The following is a 24947-nucleotide window of genomic DNA, read 5'->3' as shown; positions in this document are numbered from 1 at the left end:
TCACTGAACTGTTATATCACAGCTCTTCACTACATAACTGAATGCAGATGACACGATATTACTTGCTTTGACCAATAAAAAGCCAATGAAATATGTAGCTTCCAGGCAGAAACTCTAAGAGCCAGCCCAGAGCTCACCACATTGTTCCCTTGCCTCAGTGATTATGGAAGCCTATATCAAAATGAAGCCTGTGTCAGCCCAGCACACCGAGCACCTATGATGAATTGAGCCCCCAAAGCAGACCTACGATGGATGTGTAGCATGTAAAAACCATGAACTTTATTTTCGTTACCCCAAAAGAATGTAACCCATCCTGACTGATGCAATATTTTATTCCATCCTCTACTGAAAACCATTGGGAGGATTTAATCAGGGACAGTATATGACCTAACTCATGTTCTTAAATGTGTGCAAATGTATTGAAGGGAACAAGAAGGAAGGAAACAGAGAGAGACAGAAAAACTGGTAGGAGATATTTACACATGTCCAGGCAAGAGTTACTAGTGGCTTGGACTATAGTGGTAAAGGAGAAATGTAGAAAAATCATTAAAACATGTAATAGATTGAATAAGGAGAGTATGAAAAAGAGAGCCAATACTCTCTGTGTGCCCTTAAGAATAATACAAGTCCACAGAGTTGGGTGAGGATAAATAAAGCTCATTTATGACCTAAACTGACACTTCACACTGTAGGGGCTTGGTAAGTGTTGGCCCCCAGCCTGCTGCCATCATCACTGACACTCTGTGCAAGGGTTGAAATCACAGTTAAATGTTCTTCTTCAAATTATACCATTGTTTCATCACCATGAGGACCAGACTAAGAGTACCTGGATCACTAATCATAACACTTTACCCCTACATATTTTATCCAGGACTGGCTCACAAATTTAATTTCTGTTCACTTCTCCTTGACAATGAAGTCTGCCTATAGCTAGCCATAAATGGTGCACTGTTCACAGTGAGACAGCTCTACGGGAAAGGAAAATCAAATGAGACTGGCTCAGTGCTATTGAGGCAACTCCCTCACTTACAATTATTCATGACAACCAGAAATTTGTAGAAGCAGAAGATGTTTGGATTATGTTGTTTCCAGTAGGTTTGTGATCATTTGACAGCAGTGATAGAAATTAGATGTCACTTCTTTTATAATAACCACAAGTATTTCTTTAGGAGAACAAGCAATACTTACTGTAAACATGCCTCATTTTGGATTCTATTTGCCTAATTGTCTATTGTAACAACAAGGGTGAAAAATCATAGCATTGTTTAGCTATGTAATATCCAATGGCTTGAGGCAGGCTTTGGGCAACAAGACTGTAATTGGGGACTGTGGATCATCTTATTCCAAATGGATGGATGTGAACAAGGATAGCATTTCTCATACAAAATATTTCTGGATTCAGTGCCTGGCTGATAAGAAAACATTATTTTTGGGAACAGTTCTAAAGGGTGATACTCAATAATATAAAATTGTTACATCATGCTATGTGCATTAGAAGAGAGATGAAGATGCCTCCATTTTAAGAAGTCTTGTAGTACCAGCAGAGCAGAGATAGTTGCAGTGAGTACCTGTTCAGAGATGGGTAGGAGACAGCCTAGTATGTTAGCCCCCATCTCAAGGAGGTATAAAGTAGTTGTCATGCCAACCCCATCATCAAGACATCGCCTAAATTTTTCCTTTTTTTTTCATATACTGTATGGCAGGGTCACATTTCACTATTTTTCCATGTGAGTATCCCATTATTGCAGCACCATTTGTTGAATTTCTGTTTGGTTGTTTGTTTGTTTGATTTGTTTGTTTTGTTTGTTTGTTTTTTGGGAACTGCCTAGACCAGAAATAGAAGCCAGGTCTTCTGCATGGCAATTGCTTACATTTTTAAGGGCCCAGATATCAACCTGGGAAGGAGGGGGAAAGAGTGAATCTTTGAAAGGAGAGAAAAAGCACTGAATGGGAATTCAACTGCATATTTATCTAATGGAGACTGTGAACATCTCAAACAGACAGAATTACCTCATTTTGTTATTGGTGGAAAAGGAATGCATGAACAAGATACAGACATTCACAGGCAATAAAGAAGGCAAAATTTATTTTGCACCACTACATTGTAGCATGCAATAGACAGAATAATACCCACCCCCAAAGACATCCATGTCTTAACCCCTAGAAAAGGTGAGTATGCTACAAGGCAAAGGGGAATTAAGTTTGCAGAGAACATTAAGGTTGCTAAGAATCTGGTCTTAAGATAGAGAGATTATCCTGGTGTATACAGGCAGGGACAATGTTAGCACACTGGTCCTTTCAAGTGAAAGAGGGATGCAGAAAAACAGCATCAGGATAAGCATCATGAGGAGCACTACCAGCCACTGCTGGCTTTGAACATGGAATTATGCCTTGAGCTGAGGAGTGTGGGCAGCCACTAGAAGCTGGGAAAGCAAGGGAGGTGGAATCACCATTAACACTTCAGAAGGAACACAGCCCCACCAACCCCAGCGGCTCTCACCCAGGGAGACTTATTTTAGACTTCTGACCACCAGAACTGTAAGATAATAAACTTGTGTTGTTTTAAGTCACTGACGTTGCAGGTAATTTGTTTCAGCAGCAACAGCAAACTGATGCAGTGAATAAATGCATTTCAACCTCAATATAAATGTTTGGTACTTCCTAGAAAGTTACAATCACATCCCCTAGACTGGGAAAATTTTGTCTATTTAAAGAATCTTTGCATATGTCTGTTCTAATATATTGGATATTGATCTTCAAGCATAGTTTTTCAAGGGCACTTTTGTTTCAGAATTATTTGTGAATCAATCTGTGTAACCCCAACCATGGGCAGCAGATATAAAAAATGTTCTGTAGGGCAAATCTGCAGTCAGCCATCCTTGCATACTGAGTTTGGCAGTGGCACCAAGGGAGATCTGCTTAATTATGTATTCCCCTAACTTTTACACTTAGTCCCCTCGTGAGTTGTAGGCATTTTGATTTTTAGGCATTGATATCTTCCAGAGAGAACTGTGAAAGTTAAACACAGTATTATGCGTGAAATGACCAACTCATCATAAGCTCTAAAGAATGTGAACCCCATTATTCCACCTATGCTGGTTTGAAACTGTTGTGTACCCTCAGAAAAGCCATATTCTTTAATCCTCATTCAGAATTGCTGAATGGGATCTAGTTTGTTAGCTGCCAGAATGCAATATAACAAAGTATTTCCTCTTTTAAAGTATTTCAGTAAACTAATCAAGACCCACCTGGAATGTGTGGAGTCACATCTCCCTCTAATCAAAAGTTAATATAATTGGGTAAGTCACTTCTCCATCGAGGTAATCTAATGAGTTTTCAACCTATATATACTAATAAGGATTAAAAGAAACAGCTGCTTCAACAAGACTAGCTCTGGATTAAAACGTGGCTTTTTAAGGATACACAATCTTTCAAAGCATACTAGGTATATTATATTTCAATATACATTTTGAATTAGCTTATCAATTTCCATGAAAAGCCTGCCGGAATTGTGATTGGGTATGCTCTGAATTCATAGATCAATTTAGGGAGAATTGAGAGATCTTAATCATATTAAGTCTTCTGAATCATGAACATAATACATTTCTCCATTCATTTAGGAATCACTCAGTAATATTTTGATATTCATTATATAGATCTTGCATAGATTTTGTTAAAACTTATTTATATATTATTTTTTGATGTTCTTGTGAATAGAATGAATATTGTTTTAATTTCAATTTCCTAATGTTCATTGCTAGTATATAGAAATACAACTGATCGTTGTAACCTTCGGCCTTACTAAACTAACTTTTCAGTATTAGGGGATTTTTTTGTAGATCATTTGGGATTTTCTAAATAAATTATTATGCTATCTACAAATACAGTTTTACTTCTTTCTTTATAATTAGCATACCTTTTATTTGTTTATTCATTGTATTTATTGCAGTGGCTATGACATCCAGTACAATTATGAATAAAAATGGTGATGCCAAACACTTGCCTTGTTCCCAATCTATAGGGAAAAGCATGCAGTCTTGGCTCGTTCAGTGTGGGGTTAGCTGTAGGTCATTCACACATGCTCTAGAGGGCAAGGGACTTCCTTCTATTACTAATTTGCTGAGTTTTCCTGATAAATGATGTCAAATTTTGTCAAATGCTCTTATGACACCTATTGAAATGATTAGATAATTTGTTTCTCTTCAGTCTGTTGATATTTTGAATTATCTTCACTGATTTTACAATGTTGAATTAACATTGCATGGTCTCAATGTATTATCCTTTTTATATATTACTGGATTTCATTTGCTAAAATTTTATTAGGTGTTCTTAGTCTGCTTTCATGAGGGATACTGGTCTGTAGTTTTCCTTAATTGTAATGTCTTTGTCTGGTTTTAATATCAGGATCATATTTGCAAACCAAAATTACTTAGGAAGTGATTCTTCTTCTATCTCCTGAAAGAGTTTGTTTAGTATGGGAATTCTTTCTTCCTTACCAGTTTGGTAGAAATCACTGCTGAAGTCCTCTGGGCCTGGAGTTTTCTTTGTAAGACAATTTCTAACTGGAAATTCAATTTCTTTAATAGATACAGGGCTTTTCAAGTTACCTAATTCTTCCCAACTGAGCTTTGATAGTTTTGTCTTTTAAGGAATTTGTCTATGTTGTGTAAGTTCCCAAATACGTTAGCATAAAGGTGCTCATAAATTATTATCCTTTTAATTTCTATAAGATTTTGTAGTCATATCTCTTCTTTCATTCTTAATTTGTTCTATATTCATAATTTCTATTTTCTTTCTTCTTCCCTAGATCAGTGTTCTGACCCAGCCTAAGCTCTTGGACAGCATGGGAGGGGCAGCTGCTAGACCAAAAACACCCCAGGCACAGAAGTGGACATGGGTTTATTGGGACGTATAGACAGGAGAGATCTGCACTCCGCAAAGGGAACAGAATTGTGCAAGGCAATGTATGATTTCAGAACAAAGACATTCCGTATAATATGAGGATATTGGTTCTCTAGTACAATCATTAAAGAGGTGTAAGACCTGATGTTCATTAAAGTTAGTGTTTAAGACTAAGATTCAATCAAACATTTTTTACATCCATGATTCCATTCTTTCCCCTCCAGGGGGATTGTTCATTTTCTTGACCTTCGCCCTGGGCTAAAGTGATCTGTTATGGGCTTTTAGTTGGGGGCCTCTGGCATGCCACAATCAATCTGATTCAAATGTATCCACTTTATTTATCTTTTCAAATAACCAGCTTTTGGTTTCATTGATTTTTCTCTATTATTTTTCTGTTTTCAACTTCATTGATTTCTGTCCTTATTTTTATTATTCTCTTCCTTCTGCTCATTTTAGGTTTACTCTGTTTTTCTTTTGGAAGTTTAGATTATTCATTTTAGTTCCTTTTTCTCTTATATAAACATTAAATGATATAAATTAACATCTATCACTGCTTTAACTGATTCTGAGAAATTTTGAGTAATTAGGTTTTCACTTTCATTCAATTGAAGATATTTTATAATTTTACTTAATTTATCAGTTATTTAGAATTGCGTTGTTTAATTTCCAAATATTTTTTCATTTTCTGAATATCTTTGCTTTGATTTTTAGCTTAATTCCTATGGTCAGAGGCCATACTTTGTGTGATACCCATTTTTTAAATTTGTTGAGATTTGTATTATGGCCCAGATATGGTCCATCTTGTTAAATGGTCTTTATGTACTTGAAAAGAATGTAATTCTGCTGTTGGGTGGAATGTTTTAAAAGTGTCCATTAGGTCAAGGTGGTTGAGAATGTTGTTCTGCCCCTCCCCCAGTGCCATTGAGTTTTCATCCACCCTTCCCTCAGCAGCACGTTAGCTTTACCTGGGACCAGGAATATGAGGGTTTCCTTTATATTGCTTTTGCTTCAAACCCTCCTCCAAAGTAGTGTATCTTTGCCTCTCTCTGGGGAGATTCATATGAGGAAAGGATTTGGCTACAAGGAAGGTTCATGACTCTGCACCACTGTTTGGGAATCTCTCACATCCCTTGTCCTTCCCCCAGTCTTTTTTATGAGCAAATGGTAGAGCCCATAGAAAAGAGCTAGTGAGTATCTGCAGACTCTCTTTATACCTGGGGTTTCCAGGGATTCAAAACTGTCACACTAGCCCACCATTGACCTTTGAGAATTCATCAAAATTTCAGCTGCATTCTTCTTAGGGATTTTATGGTGGCCACCTCTCTCCTGTGGTCTTCCAAAAGTGACTCAAAGTTATGGGTCCCCTCTCTGCTTAATGGACACTTGCCATCCCTTGGAATTCATTTGTGTGTTGCCTTGAGGCCTATAACAGGTTCAAGAAAAGTTATGATTTTGTAGGATGTCTGGCTTTTTCTCCATGTTGGAGTAGAAACAATGTCCTATTACTTTCTAGATCTAAATAATGAATATTTAAAGCTTCAAGAAATACCTCCTTGGGCATTAGATTTGGACAAATTCATGTCCCCTCTCTGAATGACTTACAGACATTGCTTTTACCTCTCTTTATAATATGCCCCAAGTGAAGTTGTAATATATTGAGATTTTATATGTCTGGCATCAGAGACCCTATATAAAATATTCCAATATGTAGTGAGTTTGGTGTCCCTCAAATCCTTTTTTAAAAAATAAACTCATCACATATACCAGAATTAAATTAGTCTCTCCCAGTTTTCTCTCCAAAATCTCTCGGATGTGGCCTTATGATTTTTGGTGACTGCTACTCATTTTTAATCTGGTGAATGTACAAAGTCCTCTAGCTGATTTTTGACATCTCCTCGGTAGAAACAAAAGGGATAATTATCAATAATGATAATTAAGTAATTTATATAGAATACTAAGCCCCACAAACATGGTGTTATTTACTTCTTAAGGAAGGTATCATAAGAATGCCCATTTACAAATGAGGAAACCGAAGCTTATGTACTTTAATCTGTCCAAGGATACATTGTGTCCCTGACTAATTTTGTCACAAAGCTAGGACTTTTTGAATGAACGTGGGCTCCCTTGCTATAACTCCACTCCAGCTCTCAAACAGAATCTGAGATTTTCTTGCATTCTCATTTGATTGTGCCATAGTTCAAGTCCAGTACCCAAAACTGCGTGCAATTTTCCTAGCAGATGCCCCTGTGCTGTTTACAAAATATGGAGTAGAGAATCCAATTTCAAAATGAATGTTAAAAGAGGAGTAGTCTGTCTGTTCTAAATGAAGTACAGAGAAAGGCAGAGATGGTGTCTCACTTATCCAAGAGACACAATGCAGGGCACAGAAAATTCTGTTTCCTATGTGAGAGTTTGGATCCTTCTCTGCTCAAGTAAGCCCACAGCTCTTTTAAAGATATTCCTCGACTTCGAGATCTATGCTGATTATGAATACAATGCATGGCAACATCTGCGGTTTGCACATTGTTGAACTGAAAAAGCTCTAATGTGTTGGAGTAGAGGTCAAGCAGCCAGTATCCATGGCAACCCTGTGTTTAGTTTCAGCCAACCTGTGGAGCGTATTCAATCTGATTCTTAGATTTGTCTAAATGGCACCCAATAAACATCTCTCATAGCCAACATTTTTGTCTTGGCTTGGAAACAAAGGAAAATGAGACTGGTGCGGGAGTGGGGATGGGGCAGGGGAAGAATTCACCACAAAAGGACTAACTTCAGGAGAGCTAAAATGAATGTTTCACTTGTTAAGTGAAAAAGAATTGGGAAAATTGTTATAGGTATGAACATAGAAGTGGGTGTATGGGCAGAAAACAATAGGAGTCAAAATTCCTGATCTTAATTGTATCATTAAAAAGCGTGACAGTCTTGAACTTCACCTGAGCCCTGTGATCCTGGAAAACAACATAAGTCAAAAAATTCCCCCACCCTTTGTGTTCCAGAAAGTAGGTTACTGCAAGAAATGCCCCCTTCCCCAAAAGACACAGTTAAGACTCATAGATGCCCCCCATGTTTGCCTATAACAAGGCCAGACACAGACCCTCTAAATTTTCATTCTTTTTCACCTAAATGATTAGCTGAACTGCTTGTATCCAGTAATCGATTGTATCAAAATGCTCAACAATCAAACTTTGTAGGATTCTCTCCTTTCCCCCCAGGTCTCTGGACTTCAGTTCATCCTCAACCTGAGTCACCAAATAGCCCTTCTGTAACGTTCCCTGCTGGAGAATAGGCCGACTTCAGCGTAAACAATCTCTGATGGATATCTGTTCAGGCTACCCTTTCAGCCCACTTCCCTACACCAGGTTCCTTCTAGTCTTGTTTACTCCTCTCTATAAAAGAAAAAAACCTTTTGTTTAACCCTTGAGATGCTTGCTGATCTTATAGTCAGAACATTCTCCTGACTGCACTAATTTCCCTGTTCCTACTGCCTTCCGTGGTCCCTCTTCCCCCATTGTAATAATCCTTTCAAATAAAGCCTCTCCTTACCAAATCCAGATTTGTTGTTATTTGTTGCTGTTGTTTTACTGGACAGTGATTTCAAAAAGTCTTATAACCTAGTTATGTTTACAAAGTAATTATCCACTATTGTTAAGTGTCCACTCATTCATTATTCTAGGTACTTCACAGCTATCATCCCTAGTTCTTACCCAAAAAATACACAAGAAAGGTATTATCTCCATATTGCATTTGAGTCAACTGCAGCTTAGAAAATTTGAACAATTTATCCGCTGCTACACATTTTATCTGTGGATATTTGAAGCCAGGTCTATCTGATTTAAAAGTCCTTGCCTTTTCCAGTGCCTCATATCCTGAAGGGACTAAGTTGATCTACTTAAAAAATTCACATCTATGTTCAAAAGAATGCTTCTATAATCTGATATTATTTTGGCAAAAGAAAAAATTTTCAAATCTAACTCCATGAATTTTTATCACTGCAATGGTCTTGCTAAAAATTAAACAGCTCCATCTTTAACTGGAAAATAATTAAATGTGTGAATATTGTTCATTTGCATGTTATTTGCATATGTTCATTCTGGGTCAACCAAGTGTAGAAGAGCCTTGGAGGTGAGATCCAGCTATCTAGATGCAGGAAACATAATGTAACTACTCAAAGAATCCTGGATAGAGAGACTTAAGCAGACAACTGATAAAGAGAAGCATCTAAAGCCAAACTTTCCCTCACCTTTTGAGCCTTGCTTGTATCCCTAAACTGAATCACTAATTTGTATGTTGTGTCAATTAAACCATTGCAAAAGCCTTCCACTTTCAATAGGATACTGTTCTAGTTTGCTAGCTGCTGGAATGCAGTATACCAGAAACGGAACGGCTTTTAACAAGGGGAATTTAATAAATTGCTAGTTTACAGTTCTAAGGCCAAAAAAATGTCCCAATTAAAACAAGTCTATAGAAATGTCCAATCAAAGGCATCCAGGGAAAGATACCTTGGTTCAAGAAGGCTGATGAAGTTCAGGGTTTCTCTCTCAAGTGAGAAGGCACATGGTGAACATAGTCAGGGCTTCTCTCTCAGCTGGAAGGGCACGTGGCGAATACGGCGTCATCTGCTAGCTTTCTCTCCTGGCTTCCAGTTTCATGAAGCTCCCCAGGAGGTGTTTTCTTTCTTCATCTCCAAAGGTTGCTGGCTGGTGGACTCTGCTTCTCATGGCTATGTCATTCTGCTCTGCTCTCTCTGAATCTCCTATTCTCCAAAATGCTTCCTCGTTTATAGGACTCCAATAAACCAGTCAAGACCCACCCAAATGGGTGGAGACATGTCATCACCTAATCCAGTTTAACAACCACTCTTGACTAAATCACATCATCCAGGGAGATGATCTGATTACAGTTTCAAACACATAGTATTGAATAGGGATTATTCTACCTTTATGAAATGGGATTTATATTAAAACATGGTTTTTCTTAGGGGGCATACTTCTTTTCAAACCAGCACATTCCACCCTCTGGTCCCTAAAAAAGACGTTTTTCCCATATATAAAATACATTCATTCCATAACAATATCAGAAACCTTAAACCTTTCAGTAGCAATACAAATGAAGTACAAAATTAGAGACAGTATAAAATCTCATCAAGTCAGTTACAGGCATGGTCTGTCCTATGGCAAAATTCTCTCCATTTGCTCTGGACCTTTGAAAACTCATAAGTTATTTGCTGCCAACATACAAAGGAGGAACATTCATAGGATACATATACACATTTCCATAGGGAGGAAGGAACACAGGGGTCACTGGACCTATATAGTTTTGAAAACCTGCAGGGCAAAGTCCATTAGATTTCAAAGTCTGAGAGTCATTTAACCTTGGGGCTTCTGAAAGCAGCAGTCCCAAGGGCCTAAGCAGAGGCCTGCTTCTCTTCAAATGCAACGTTGGGGGATTTTGGGGAGACCACCTTTTACTCGGCTCCACCCTCTCCAAGCATCAGGGCTGCACCCGGACTCTCTGCCATCTCCAGGACACACGCTCAACCCCTCCATGTGGCTTTTCGCCAGCAGAGACCATCCCGTGCCTTCCCACGTAAGAAAGAACCTCAGTGGAAAGCTAGCTGCCTTTCCTCTGAAGAACTAACAAAATAAATCCCCTCTTATTAAAAGCCAATCCATTTCTGGTGTGTTGCATTCTGGCAGCTAGCAAACTAGAATAGATTTGGTACCGGGAATGGGGTGCTGCTGTGGTTTGCAAATACCAGATATGTTGGAACGATGTTGTGGATGGCTAAGGGGAAGATTTTGGAGGAACTGAAATAGAATGATGGAGAAGTCCTGGAGTACTTGAAGAGACTGTTGGTGTAAATGGAACCACTGCCAATCTTGACTAAGGAAGACACCAAAGGGAGAGATTGGAGTTTGCAGAATGAGAACCATGGAAGCTTGGGTCTGAAGCCAAGAAACCTTGGCCAGGAGAGTGGACCCACCCATATACATGGAGAGGGTGAGTTTACCCTGAAAGGCGAGGATGAGTCTCCCACCCTGTTGCAGTGGAAGAGTTGTGCAGCCTCAGGCCTTGGAGAAGGTACAGCATGCTCCTTGGGGAACTGGGGAGAGCCTGGCTGCCACCACATGGAGGGGCTGAGCGTGTGCCCCAGAAATGGCAGAGAGCCCGGGGGTGGCCCTGATGCCTGGAGAGAGTGGAGCTGAGAGGTAGTCTCCTCGACATTCCCCGAGGTTGATTTGGGAAGAGGTGGGCCACTGCATAGGCCCTCAGAAAGTGGTGGGACTGCCACTTTCTAAAGCCGAAGGATGAATGACTTTCAGACTTTGAAATCCAATGGTGTTTGCCCTGCAGATTTTACATCTGTGTTCTTCCAATTTCTCCCTATGGAAATGAAAACCTGTATCCTGTGAATATCCTCCTTTGCATATTGGCATCAGACAACTTGTTTTGAGATTTACAGGTCCGCAGCTGGAAAAGAAGTTTTTTTTGTACCTTAATATTGTTTAAGGTGATGCTTGTAGTTGCCAAGTTGACAAGGGATGGACATGTGGTAGTTAGATTCAGTTGTCAACTTGGCCAGATGAACGTATGTAATTTTGTTGCTGTGGACATGAGCCAATGGTACGTGAACCTCATCTGTTGCTAATTACATTTGCAGTCAGTTAGGAGGCATGCCTGCTGCAATGAATGATGTTTGACTTAATTGGCTGGTGCTTAAATGAGAAAGCACAATGTAGCACAGCCTAAGCAGCTCAGCATTCCTCATCTCAGCACTCGTAGCTCAGCCCAGGCCTTTGGAGATGCAGAAAGAAGTCACCCAGGGAAAGTTGTTGGAAAGAAGAGGCCTGGAGAGAAGGCCAGCAGAGAACATCCTGTGCCTTCCCACATAAGAAAGAACCTCAGTGGAAAGCTAGCTGCCTTTCCTCTGAAGAACAAAATAAATCCCCTTTTATTAAAAGCTGATCCATCTCTGGTGTGCTGCATTCTGGCAGCTAGCAAACTAGAACAGATACCAAGTCTGACTCCAGATGGGTGAACTTAATTTTTTTAATAATTTTTCATATGTATCTAAATCCATGGAACCATCACCACAATCAAGATAATGCACATATTCATTCCCCTCCCCCAAAATGTTTCCTCACACCCCTTTGTGATCTCTCATCAAATCCTTTCCCATCTACCCACCACCATCCCCAAGACACTGACCTGCTTTCTATCACAATAAATTAGTCTGTGTTTTCTAGAATTGAAAATACATATTAAGATCTGCTGGCACAGAGTTTCAAATATAGGATCCAAATACTAAGTCACTACAACTACTTACTCTTCCAAACAGGAGTCACTCCAAGTCCAATATTTAAAGCCTACTTTGAACCTTTCCCCTTATCAGCTCTTCTCAGCCTAGACCGTGTATGATTTTGGTAACTTCATTTCAGACAGGATCCCCAGGTTTGTACTTCACCAAGGAACCACTTCTCATTCTTATCACTCAACTTGATGCCTCTCTCCATGCCTGCCTCCTTGTCCATAAAGGAGGACTGAACAGTAAAGACTGCAGTTAAGGAAAGGAACCCAGACTAGCTCTTACTAGACCTGGTTTCAGTTGTTGTGGCACCTGTACTACAGAACCTAGGAGCACAGGACTGAATTTTCCTCATATTCAATTCTCACAGCAATTTCATACTTACTGGGCATGATCCTATCAACCAAGAGATATCTTGAACATCTCTTCCTGATATGAGTTCATAAAATAGGCTGATGTGGCTCTATGTGGTAATTGATTGGAATTCTATCTCTCTTGCCTTAAACAGTTATGTTTTTTAAAAGTTTTTTTTTTTTTTTTTGCATGGGCAGGCACTGGGAATCAAACCCAAGTCTGCAGCATGACAGGTGAGACCTCTGTCTGCTGAGCCACCATGGCCTGCCCTAAAAAGATTTTAAAATAAGAAAAAAATATCCTGTATATTTATTCACATGTTTACCATTTTTGGCACTCTCCATTCCTTTGTATAGATCCAAATTTCCATTTGCTTTCATTGTCCTTCTACCTGAAGAAAGTCCTTTAAAATTTCTTGTATTGCAAGGGTTCTGGCAATAAATTTTATCAGATTTTGATGGTCTGGAAAAAGTCATCATTTTGCCTTCAATTTTGAAAGATACTATTGTTGTTATGTAGTCTAGTACAGAGCTTCTTCTTTTAGCACTGCTTTTAAACTGAGATGTCTACTATCACTCTTATCTTTATCTCTCTGAATGTAAAATATCTTTTTCTTGATCCGCTTTTAACAATCTTTTCTTTATCATTGTTTTCCTATAGCTTAATGATGATGATGTGGCTTGCTATAGTTTATAATTTTTTTTGCTTGGGATTTTTTTTAAGCTTCTTGAATCTGTGGGTTTATAACTTCCATCAAATTTGGAAAAAGTTCAGTTATTATTATTTCTTCAAATAGTTTTTCTGACCTCCTTTCCTTCTGAGACTCTAATTACTTGTATGTTAATCATTTGATATTTTCCACAGCTCACTGAGGCAGGTTTTTCTCAGTAGTTTTCCTAACTATGCTTTTTTAAAGATAATTTCTATTGCTAAATCTTCAAAACTACTGGTTTCACCTTTGAAATGTTTAATATAATCTTCTATTTTTCCTATCTAGTAAATTTTTCATTTAAGACATTGCATTTTTTATGCTAGGAGTACCACTTGTGTCTCTTTTATATATTTCATTTCTCTCCTTGCTTTATGCAAGTTTTTTTAAAAAAATGTTATAAGCTTAAACATATTTAAAAGATTTATATTAGCTATTCTAAGGCCCTTAGATCTCCATCATCTCTCTCTTTTTTTTCCTGGTTATAGGGCATAAATCTCTGATTCTTTACATGTCTAGTAATTTTTTATTGGATGCCAGACATTGTAAATTGTACATTGTCAGGTGCTGGATCGTATAATATTCTTTTAAAGACTGTTAAATTCTTGCTTGACCCCTGGATTAGTTTCTTATTGATGCTGTAAAATTATTACAAGCTTAGCTGCTCACAACAAAAAAAAATGATTCTTTTACAATTCTGGAGGAAGCCAGAAATCTGAAATGAGTATCATGGGCCTAAAACAAAGGCATCAACAACCCCATTTCCTACTGAAGCACCCACACAGTCTCCATTTCTTGTCTCTTCCAGCTTCTGACAGCTTCCAGCATTACTTTACTCGTGGCCCTTCCCTCCCATCTCTTCTCTATCATTGCACTGCTTTCTTCTCTTGTGTAGTCAAATCTCTATCTACCTTTCTTATCAGGCTCACCCAGATAATCCAGGATAATCTCCGTATCCTAAGATCATTGACTTAATCACATCTGCAAAGTTTCTTGTGCCATCAAAGGTAACATTCACAGGTTCCAGGGAGTAGAACCTAGATATCTTTGCAAGTCATTGTTCAGTCTAGTAACTTAAGTAACTTGAAGAGAAAATTTAATCTTCACAGTACTTGCCTTTAAGGTTTTTCAGGGCAGATCCAGAGCGGGTTTTATTCTGGGGCTAATTTAACTCCACAATAAGATATGCTCCCTCTGAGCACTCTACTAAATGTTCTAGAATAACTAACTATGGCTGTAGAAATATGAACTATCCTAAGTCCTTGTGAACCTTGAGAATTTTTCATCCTGCTCCTTTCCCGTACTTCTAGCCCTAACCTCAGTATTTTCCTGCAATACATACACACATTAGTATTTATTCAAAGACTTGAGGGGGCCCCTTTCAAGTGTTCAGGAGCCCTTTCACTATTGCAGACCCCCTATCCAATACTCAAAGCCTCAAATTCTAACCCCATCAGCCTCCCTCAAATCCAGTCTCTATCCTCAACCCAGTGAGGCCCCTGGGCTCTGTCTCAGTTCCTCTTTTATGGAGTAAGATGGGACCACTACAAGGTTTACCTTCTCTGTTTTCCTTTTCTTAGGCATCACAGTCCCGCACGGCCTGGTTTCCAATGTCTAAAAACCATTGCTTAACACAATTTCCTCAGTTTTAGTTGTTCACATCAGGAGAGAAATTCTTGCAGCAGTTAATCTTCCATGGGAGGAAACAGAAGATCTTTGGAGTTTAATAGGAGAAGGCTTGTCAACTGATATAAAAGATCATATGCCAGCATCTTCCAAGTTTACAATTAATAGAAGCACTATAACCAATATCTACAGGTCAAGGGTGACAGGTAATCATTTGCATGATTTGATAAATCCCTTCAGTCCAGTTTTGTTTCAATTTAACACCTTAAATTTTAAAACATGCCCTTTTGCCCATGATACACAAATAAAGTATTGTCAGAATTGATAATGTTATTTTTATTGTACTGTATTATATTTTAATGTATTCTGGTAGCAAATACATGAAATACAAAAGTTCCCATTCTAACCATTTTTAAGTGTACATCTCAGTGATATTAATAAAATTCACCTTGTTGCACTACCATACCATCCATTATCAAGGTTTTTATATGAGCCAAAAAAACCTCTGCAGTCACTGAGCAAAAGCTCATCATGCCCTCCTCCCCATGGCCCCTAGCGATCTCTATGAATTTGTTTATTCTAGTTATTTCATATAAGTAGAAACATACAATATTTGTCCTTTTATGACTAGATTATTTCACTTACAATGTTTTTAAAGTTTCATCCATATTGTAGCTTGTATCTAGAACTTTATTCCACTTTTATGGCTGCATAACATTCTATTGCATGTATATGCCACATTTTTTTATCCATTGTCTGTGGGTAGGCACTTGGGTTGTTAACATTGCACTAATTTGGGGGAGCATATTTGGGAATAAAATATGGGGCAACTTAAAAAATTTCTACGAGTATAATCTACATACAGAAAAGTTCACTGTCAACGTGTACAGCGTGATAAATTTTCACAAACTGAAGACACCAGCATGCAGATCAAGAAACAATACATGATAAGCACCTCAAAAGCCCCCTTATGCTTCTTTCCACTTTTCCATCTCCCTTCACAATGGCATGCATAATTCTGACTTCTTGCAAAATAGGTTACTTTTGCCTGTTTTTGTATTTCACAAATGAGCCCACAGTTATTTTAGTGATATTCATCTCCACGTTGCATATAGTTATAAAGTTTTTTTTTTGTATGCTGCATGGCAGGGTCACATTTCATCATTTTTCCATGTGAATATCTCATTATTGCAGCACCATTTATTGAATTTTTTGTTTTGTTTGTTTGCTTTTTGTATGTTTTGTTTATTTGTTGGTTTTTTTTTTAAAGTGCATGGACCGGGAATCAAACTCGTGTCTCCTGCATGGCAGGTGAGAATTCTACCACTGAACTACCCTCGCATCTCTGCATGTAGTTATAGATCTATCACTCTAATTGTTGACTGACTTTCCATTGCACGAATAAAACACAAATTTATTTCTCCTTTCCATTGTTGACGGACATTTGTAGAGTTTCCAACCAGAGATAATTACAACTAGTAAAGCTATGAACATTCTCTCATATGTCTTTTGGTAAACATATACATGTGTTTCTGTTGGGCATTTTCCTAGGAGTGGAATTGCTGGGTCCTAAGTTATGCATATATTCAACTGTAGGAGGTATTGATACCAACTTTTTCCAAGGTGACTGAAAGTAGGTTGCTATAAAACCCAGCAGTCTGTTTCAAATACAACTCTAGGCTTGTGTCCTTTGAGATAGAACAGATCAGTATCAACAATTAAAACAAATTTCTATTTTCAATCTCTGACCTGGGTATCATTTTCCCTCAGTCATTTAAAACCCATGACAAGGGTTGGCCATGGTGGCTCAGCAGGTAGAGTTTTTGCCTGTCATTCTGGAGACCCAGGTTCATTTCCTGGTGCCTGCCCATGTAAAAAATTAAAAAAATAAAATAAAACCCATGGCAGAATAAAATAATTTTCAAGCACTTAAATAAGGTAAAATTAAATAAGTTTAAAAATTTTAAAACACTATGATTGAAGGCTGTTTCATCTCTGTTTAGTATCAGCTGAATCATTTTAGTCTAAAGCAGTCTTCTGCAGAATGTTAATATATAAAACTTGTAAAAGCAAGGAATCACTTGAAATAACTCTGTGAAACCAGACTGCTCTAAGGAGCCCAGTTTGAAAACTATGGCTATATTCCAACCCCTTCTGTTACAAATGAGGAAACTCAGGCCCAAAGAGGGAAAAAAATGTTTTGATATGGCCATAAAGCCAGGTAGGGAGAAAACTAAGGATCTGAACCCAAATTCCTCCAATTTTCAGTTCTCATCCTGTTGAACTTAATTCTAATTTGTTGTCAAACATTGAGTTAATCGGTTTCCTGCCTATGCTAGAGCAGATGCAAGTAGATTTTAGGAGGCTCAGATGCCTTATAACAACCTTCAATTGGTTATTTTCTTTCAAAGTTGCTGGGTTTACATACAGCAACATATTCTCCAACTGAGAAAATGAACCCACTCCATAGTGAGAAAGGGGAATCACAAAAGCTGCAATATCCAGATGCTTAACAGAGCAAATGGGTTTATTGAGTATTGAATATGGACCAAATTTATGACCTCCTAAAAGTTATTGGAAAATAAGCAATGTGTAAATATGTCTTGCCAGTGTGTGAGCCTAATTCTAATTAGCAGAAGAGGACTGAACTTTTTAATCAACCTGAATATTTTTTCAAAGTTTTGGGGAAATGTGATGTGAACTTTTTCCAAGCAATTGGCTTTAGGTCTGATTTTTTAAAGACATCTTCTTGCACATCAAATAGCTCTTTTAAAATTCTGCAAAGACTCAGATGAAGTTGAATTCAATTTTCCCCTGAAGAGCATATGGGCTTTCTAAAAGGCAAAGGAGGAGGTGGCTGGCAAAATATGTTTTCAGTTTTAACACAATTTTTAAAAACAAAGAAACAAAACAAAACCAAACAAAATAAAAAACAAAGTTGGGTTTTCCCAGACCCATAAATTTCTTTTTCTTATCATTAATATATGACTACTAATGTTTATCTGATCATTTTATATAAAATAATAATACTAATAATTTTGTTCATAAAATAATAATCTGATAGTATTGAGCTGTTGTTGCAGTAGGTGGGCAGGTTTAATAAGAAAAGGCAAGCTTCAGCATTTCACAAACCCGTGAAATTAACCATTCCTTGTGAATCATCTAAAATAAAGATTATTTAAAAACTTATAGGAGTAATTCTGGGTTAAACATGAAGATGCTGATTCCAAACCTCATTATAGAGTTTGGATTTTAAAGGAAAAATGGAAGCAAGGAAGATTGAAATATAAAAAGAGAGAAAAGTAATTCTGGAACTATAACACCAAACCAATGCATTACTGAGTGGAAAATTGGCTTTGGGGGCTCTGGCATCAGAAAGATTCAGTTTTGTTATTGAATTCACAGTTTTTCCCAAACAGAGAGTGTTGGCATTTTTTACTACAGCTTAAATGCATGAAGGAATTTACCCAAACTCAAACCACCCAATCCCTTGGTTCACCAAAATTTTTCAAGCATTTTGAAAATTTTTTTCATTCAAACCTTTTTTAGAATTGTCATCCTATGTCTGCCATAGCCTTGGCTTGATTTAGTTCCATCTCCTGAACACTTAATATCCTTATATATCATGCCTAATTGTCTGACTGCAAACCCAATATAATCAAGCATCAATAAATGTTAATGATTGACCAAACGAATGAGTAAATAAATAAAAGATTTTGTCAAGTTCAATCATCTCTATTTATCCATTAAGGAAGGAAAACAGAAACAATAATTGTAGCTGCTCTATAGTATAAGGCAATGAATAAGAGAAAGGACTTCAAATTCAAATAGTCCTGAATTTAAGTCCTGCCTATACTGCATAAAGCTGCGTGATCTTAGGCATATTACTAAACTTCTCGGAGCCTCTGTTTCACAGCATTAAGATAAAAAGCTTTCTTTGTGTATGTGTTCAATAAACATTTTTTTCCAGCAGATATTTATTAAGCACAGAGTGTAATGAAGAGATCATTAGATCAAAATTCTGACTCCAAGCAGCTAACAGGAGGTTATGCACAGGCAGATCATGGATGTGCTGGTTTGAAAGGCTTTATGTACCCTAAAAAAGCCATGTTTTAATCCTAATTAATCTTGTGGGAACAACCATTTCTTTGAATTCTTATTCAGTACCCTAGGTTGGAAGCTTGATTAAGTTATCTCCACGGAGATGTGATGCACCAAATTGTGGGTATTAAACTTGATCAGATGGAGAAATGACTCCACCCATTCCATGTGGGTCTTGATTAGTTTACTGGAATCCTTTAAAGAGGAAGAATTTTGAAGAGAGTCCCTTTTTGAGAATGAAAAGAGCAGCAGAGACAGGAGAACTACAGAGTCCACCAGCCAGTGAGTAACCTTTGGAGATGAAGGAGAACAGCCCTGGGGGAGTTTCATGAAGCAAGAGGCCTAGAAAAGAAGCTAGAAGATGTTGCCATGTTCGCCATGTGCCTGTCCAGTTGAGAGAGAAATCTTGAACTTCATTGGCATTTCTTGAGTGAAGGTAACCTCTTATTGGGCCTTAATTTAGACATTTTTATAGACTTGCATTAGGACATTCTCATGGCCTTAGAACTGTAAACTTGCAACTTGTTAAACCCCCCTTTTTAAAAGCCATTCCATTTCTGGTATATTGTATTCTGGCAGCCAGCAAACTAGAGCACTGGGAAATAGCTAAGCAAGTCAGGGCTGGGCACAGAGGAAGGAGTGCAGTCTTCCAAATGGACTAGGATGAGCCAGTTGCTGAAATCAGGGCTGCTTTGTTTGATGAAAGGGGTCTATGAATTTTTTTGTGATCCAGACCTTACCTTACCCTCTGGTCTCACTGTGTGCTCTAGCAACATGCCCTCCAATTGTCCCCACTGTATCTCAGGGTAATTCAGTTAATTAGAACCCCTTTTCAGCTCCCAGAAACTGCTATACTTTTTTATAGATCTGACTCTGGAAAGGTTATTCCTCCAGGGTCTGCTGTTCCTTGTGTGAAGACATCAACTTCTCTTGTGTGATCCTAGACATAACCAGACAAAACCAATCACTCTCTCCTACCAAGGTTTATTTTTATTATTAAACATTTCAATGGGACAGGTACTATTCCAAGTATCTTCCTTAAGTTAACAACAGGCCTATAAGGTGGTTATAGTTATCGTTTCCACTTTATAGACAAAAATTGTGACATAGGTTTAAGTAATTTGTTCAAGATCACAAATTAAAAGGCTCAGTGGGGAGTCAAATCCAGAAATTCTGCATATCTATCCAATGCTCTTAGCTAACAAATGAAACTGCTTCCTATTGTACATTGCATATACTAATTATATTGCACTTGTAATTATATATTTATCATGTCTGAGTTCCCTCCTAGACTGAGCCCCTGGAGGGCAGAGAGTGTATCCACATTCACTCATCTATTCACAAAATACCTCATTATGCTGTATTATATACCAGATGCTGTGTTAGGATGCTAAGTATACATTGGAAAATAAATTCATCCATGGACCCCTAGCACAGCTCCTAGCATATAGCATATGGCAAAATCAGTGCCATCTGATTAGAACTAGATTGAGTTGACTTGGATTTTACAGCCCATTTGTATGTGTCATGGTATTCACAATAAACTCATAGCCACATCTTTATTTCAGATGCAACATAAGGTCCATTAACATTAAAACAAATTAATAACTTTCATCATTTTTTATCAAGTCTGACAGATCAGCAGCTTATGAAAGTAGCAAACCAAAGAGCTCCTTATCCTACCCAGAGCAGGAAGATAGAAGGGAAATCTAAGAAAAGAAAAAGGCAATCAGATGTAAGAGGAGACAGTCAGTGACCACCCACATAGTATAAATTAGATCCTCCTAAATATCACTCATCATTGGTCATTCTACCAACAGAGCACTCTTCCTCTGATGACTTTCCATCATCAAGTAGCTCAATAAAATGTGAAGACAATCAGGTGTGTTGATCAGAGTTCTTGATGGAAGACAACAGAATCTACTTCAGTTATTATAAGCATAAAGTAATCTAGTAAAAGATACTATGTGGCTCATGAATCTCAGTGAGACCAAAATAACCAGACTTATACTACACAATCCAGAAAAAAAAACAGTTATAAAAAAAAAAAACATCCAAAAAGAAAAAGAAAAACACTCAAGCCCATCATAGAGCCATTTTAGAGAAAGCACCACCACTGCCATTTAACCAGATGCTATAGCTGCCCTAGACATCTCACCACTATACTGTTAGAAAAGCCAGTCTCCCTGTGTGGCATCTGCCTCTTCACTTTGCTTATTTCCACCTCCAAATCTGGGGGTCTTCTGATGGGCAGACCCTAGACCGTGTGCTTATATCCTGGCTACAAATTAGAGGAACATAATTCTTGTCTTTCCAGCTTCCATAATAAATGAAAGCAAGTTCCAAGTGGATCCAAATGAGTGTTGGCATAACAAACATGCAGTATTCAATCTCTAGTAGTTATTAAATAAGCAAAAATAAGATTGAAGAAATCTGGGCCAGTTTCAAAGGCAGAGAGAGGGGAGTGAAAAGGGTCCCTGAAAAAGAGAAGAAAGGGCTCAACAGGTCCTATTCAAGAGTTAATAAACAAAGTTATTCTTCTGAGCAGCCAACATGGTACTTGGGGTGGGGGTGGGCATGAACTGACTTGAAGAAAGCCTAGTCTGAGAAATTATTTCTGGACAGTATACAATTCTGTTTGATTTATAGCAATTTCTACAGTGGTTCTACCTATCTTGTCTCTCCACAAGACAAGCTGAAGTAAAATAGAAAAAACTGTAGACTGGAAAGAAAATGCTTCAGAAAATAGAAACCCATCCCTACTGCTTATGATGGTCTTGACACTGTGGCATGTACAACAGCTAAACATGGCAATGCTCAGAAAACTGCCATTCCAAAAATAGATTGGACACTAGGTAACCACAGAGAAGCGTGAAATGTCATCATATTTAATTGATTAAAGCAAGTTTTTGGCAAACTGACATTTCAACTCAATGATCATTTGAAGAACTATTTTCCACTGGTTTTTAGGAAACAGACTATTAAACAAATTGACCTAGACTCTTCAGCTCAAATGTCTCCTCTTTAGAGAGAAATTTTCATACCAAGCAATCTATAATAACCCCTTCTCAGATATTTGCTATCACATAACCCTGTTGCATTTACTTCACAGCACTTACGTCTCTGTGAAATTATCTTGTTCATTTATTGGTTTGGGGACATATTGTCTGTTTCATTTCACCAGAGACTAAGTTCCATAAAACCATGGTCATGTTTTATTCCACTCTGTTCCCCACTGTTTGAACAGTTTCTGGTACGTAGTTGCTGCTTAATGAATATAGTTCCCAACTGTGCAAAGTAAGTAGTAACGCTTACATTATCGAGTTGTTAGGGAGATTAAACATAACAATATGTGTAAAGAACTTAGAAGAGTACCTAGCACATAGTAAGACCTCAATAAATGTTAGCTGTTGTCATTTATTTCTGAACAATGCTCATGTCCTTTGTACATTGCCCTAATAATAACAATTCCTTCTAAAGACTTTTGCCTAAGTCACCTGGATTCTAAATCTGGAATTTAGTTGATGGACCAGTGGTGTTCCTCAGTATCCTCAGGGGGTCCTACAGGCTGGTCTTTGCAATATTAATGTTTAATGCAGTGTGATAATATACATTTACAGCTGCTCTAGATGAATAATTTATACATGATATTTAATATGAACCAGAATTCAAATTCTTAGTGCATCTTCAAAAGTGTTGCCATCTGGTCCCCAAGTCCTGGGGAATGTTTTGCAGTGAGAAGCCAAAAGTAGAAGGGTTAGGGTACAGGGGTTTCTCTGCTTCTCTGTCCCCTCTGTTCCCATCAACAGAAGTGGCCTTAGGAAATAGGTAATCAATAAAAGCTTAAAACTTCAGGAGCAAATGAAGCTGACCTCAAAGACAATTTTGCAAACTTACAATTAAACACTGCTTTGTACATTTTTTCACAGAATATTGAAATTCTAGAATAACTTGTGCTTGAAGGAGCTCTGGAGATCACCTGGATCCAACCGTTCACTATACAGATGAAGAAATGGAGGCCCAGAGAAATAAAGTGTATTGATCAAAGACACACAGACTATTTTTTGAAGTGCCACCACTAAAATCCAGGTTATTTCTATAATAGCACATTTTCTAGTTTTACTAAGTTTCTGCTTTGATAGGTGTGCCTAAGTTTGTTTTTGTTTGTTTGTTTGTTTGGGGTGGGGTACATGATCCAGGAATCAAACCAGGGTGTCCCGCATGGAAGGCGAGCATTCTACCCCTGAAACACCTATGCACCCAAGTGTGCCTAAGTTTTTAGAGACAGAATTCATGAAGGCTTCAAAGAAAAGTATTTATTCCTTGCAACCTTAGAGAATGATTACCCTGTCTTTTGATAAGGCCTTTCTCCATTTCTTCGCTCTCTTGTGTTTTGCTATTTTGTTTGTTTGCATTTGGGGATTTTTGTTTGTTTGTTTATTCATTATTCAAACCCAAAAGTATGGGTTAGATGGGAAAGATACCTTAATCCATGCAATGCTTGTTCCACTGTAATAGTTTATTAAATGTGTATGGGCTTCACCAAACAATTCCTTATTAGTCAGAACTGAAGAACTTAATGAGGAATAAAGTTGAAATTATTTCCTAAAAGGGACAGCTTATGTTTTAATTATCCATTCAATTCACACAGTGAGGAAGGCAGGATATTATAGCAGTTTAAGTTCCATTTCAAATCAGGCAGAGCTGAGTCTGAGTTCCTGCTCTCCTGTAAGTATTTAGTGGAAGTCACTAGAGGTTTTGAAGAGTGACCTGTTTTCAGAGAGCAATTGGCAGCTGTGTAGGAAAAGGATCAGAGAAACAGAGATGGGAGGCAAGGAAACGTGTAAAGGGACCATGGCAACAGGCAGGATGAAAGATAAGTCATCTCATTCTTCCTTGTTAGCTAGGATCAGAAGAAAATGGCAACATTTGCCATGTCGAATCAGTCTTACCTGGGAAAGATTGAAATGAATGAATGGATAGATAGATAGATAGTTGGATAGATAGGTACAGATAGATAAATATAGACAATAAAGAGTGAATGAGGGGAAAATACTCTTTATTTTTCCTATCACCCAGAATATTTTGCTCAATGTATTTTATATACTTATTGTGGTAGGTTGAATTGTGCGACTCAATTTAGACATGTTCTGAATCTTGACTGGCATCCCTGTGGGTGTGAACCCCTTGTAAACAGTACTTTTTGAAGGTATTATTTTCAATTAAGGTGTGGCTAACCAAAGAAGGGTGGGCTTCAAACCAGATTACCAGAGGAGACCTTTAAGAAAGCAGAAGCCAGAGTCAGAGAAAGCCACAGGGAGAAGCTAAAAGTCAGCAGAAACTAGACTAGAAAGAAGAAAGGATTGCCAGCAAGCCAGGACCAGAAGTTACAGACCCTGTGAGAAAGCATGGTCTTGCCAACCTGGATTTGTTCTTCTGACCTCTGAAACCATGAGCCAACAAATTTCTGTTATTTAAGCCAAAACCTGTCTGTGGTATTTGTGATAGCAGCTTAGGCAAACTAATACATCTGTGATTCTGTAAAAGTAGACTCCTACAAACAGCATCAGCAGCTCCTGAGAACTTGTTAGAAATGCATATTCTCAGGCCTCCCTACAGAGCTACTGAATCAGAAGCCTTGGGTGGACCCTGGCAGTCTGTGTCTAAGGAAGCCTCTAGGTGGTGTGATGCCTACTCAAATTTGAGAAATACTGATTTATATGTGTACGTGTGCATCCAGTAAATATCAGGTGTTCATAAAGTCCTGGTGCCACATGAACCATAAGTAAATCACTTCTGTGTGATATATAAAATGATTAAAAACATACAACAAAAGGAGGGTCTTAAGTTTACAGGTTGCAATGACAAATACTACACAATGCTTGCCTTAAACAACAGGAATTTATTGTTTACAGTTTTAAGGCTATGAAAAGTCCAAAATTGAGGCAT

This window comes from Tamandua tetradactyla, chromosome 19 (assembly GCF_023851605.1).
Source record: "Tamandua tetradactyla isolate mTamTet1 chromosome 19, mTamTet1.pri, whole genome shotgun sequence".
Classification (NCBI taxonomy): domain Eukaryota; kingdom Metazoa; phylum Chordata; class Mammalia; order Pilosa; family Myrmecophagidae; genus Tamandua; species Tamandua tetradactyla.
The sequence above is the reverse complement of the archived record's forward strand: the minus strand, read 5'-3'. Positions refer to the sequence as shown.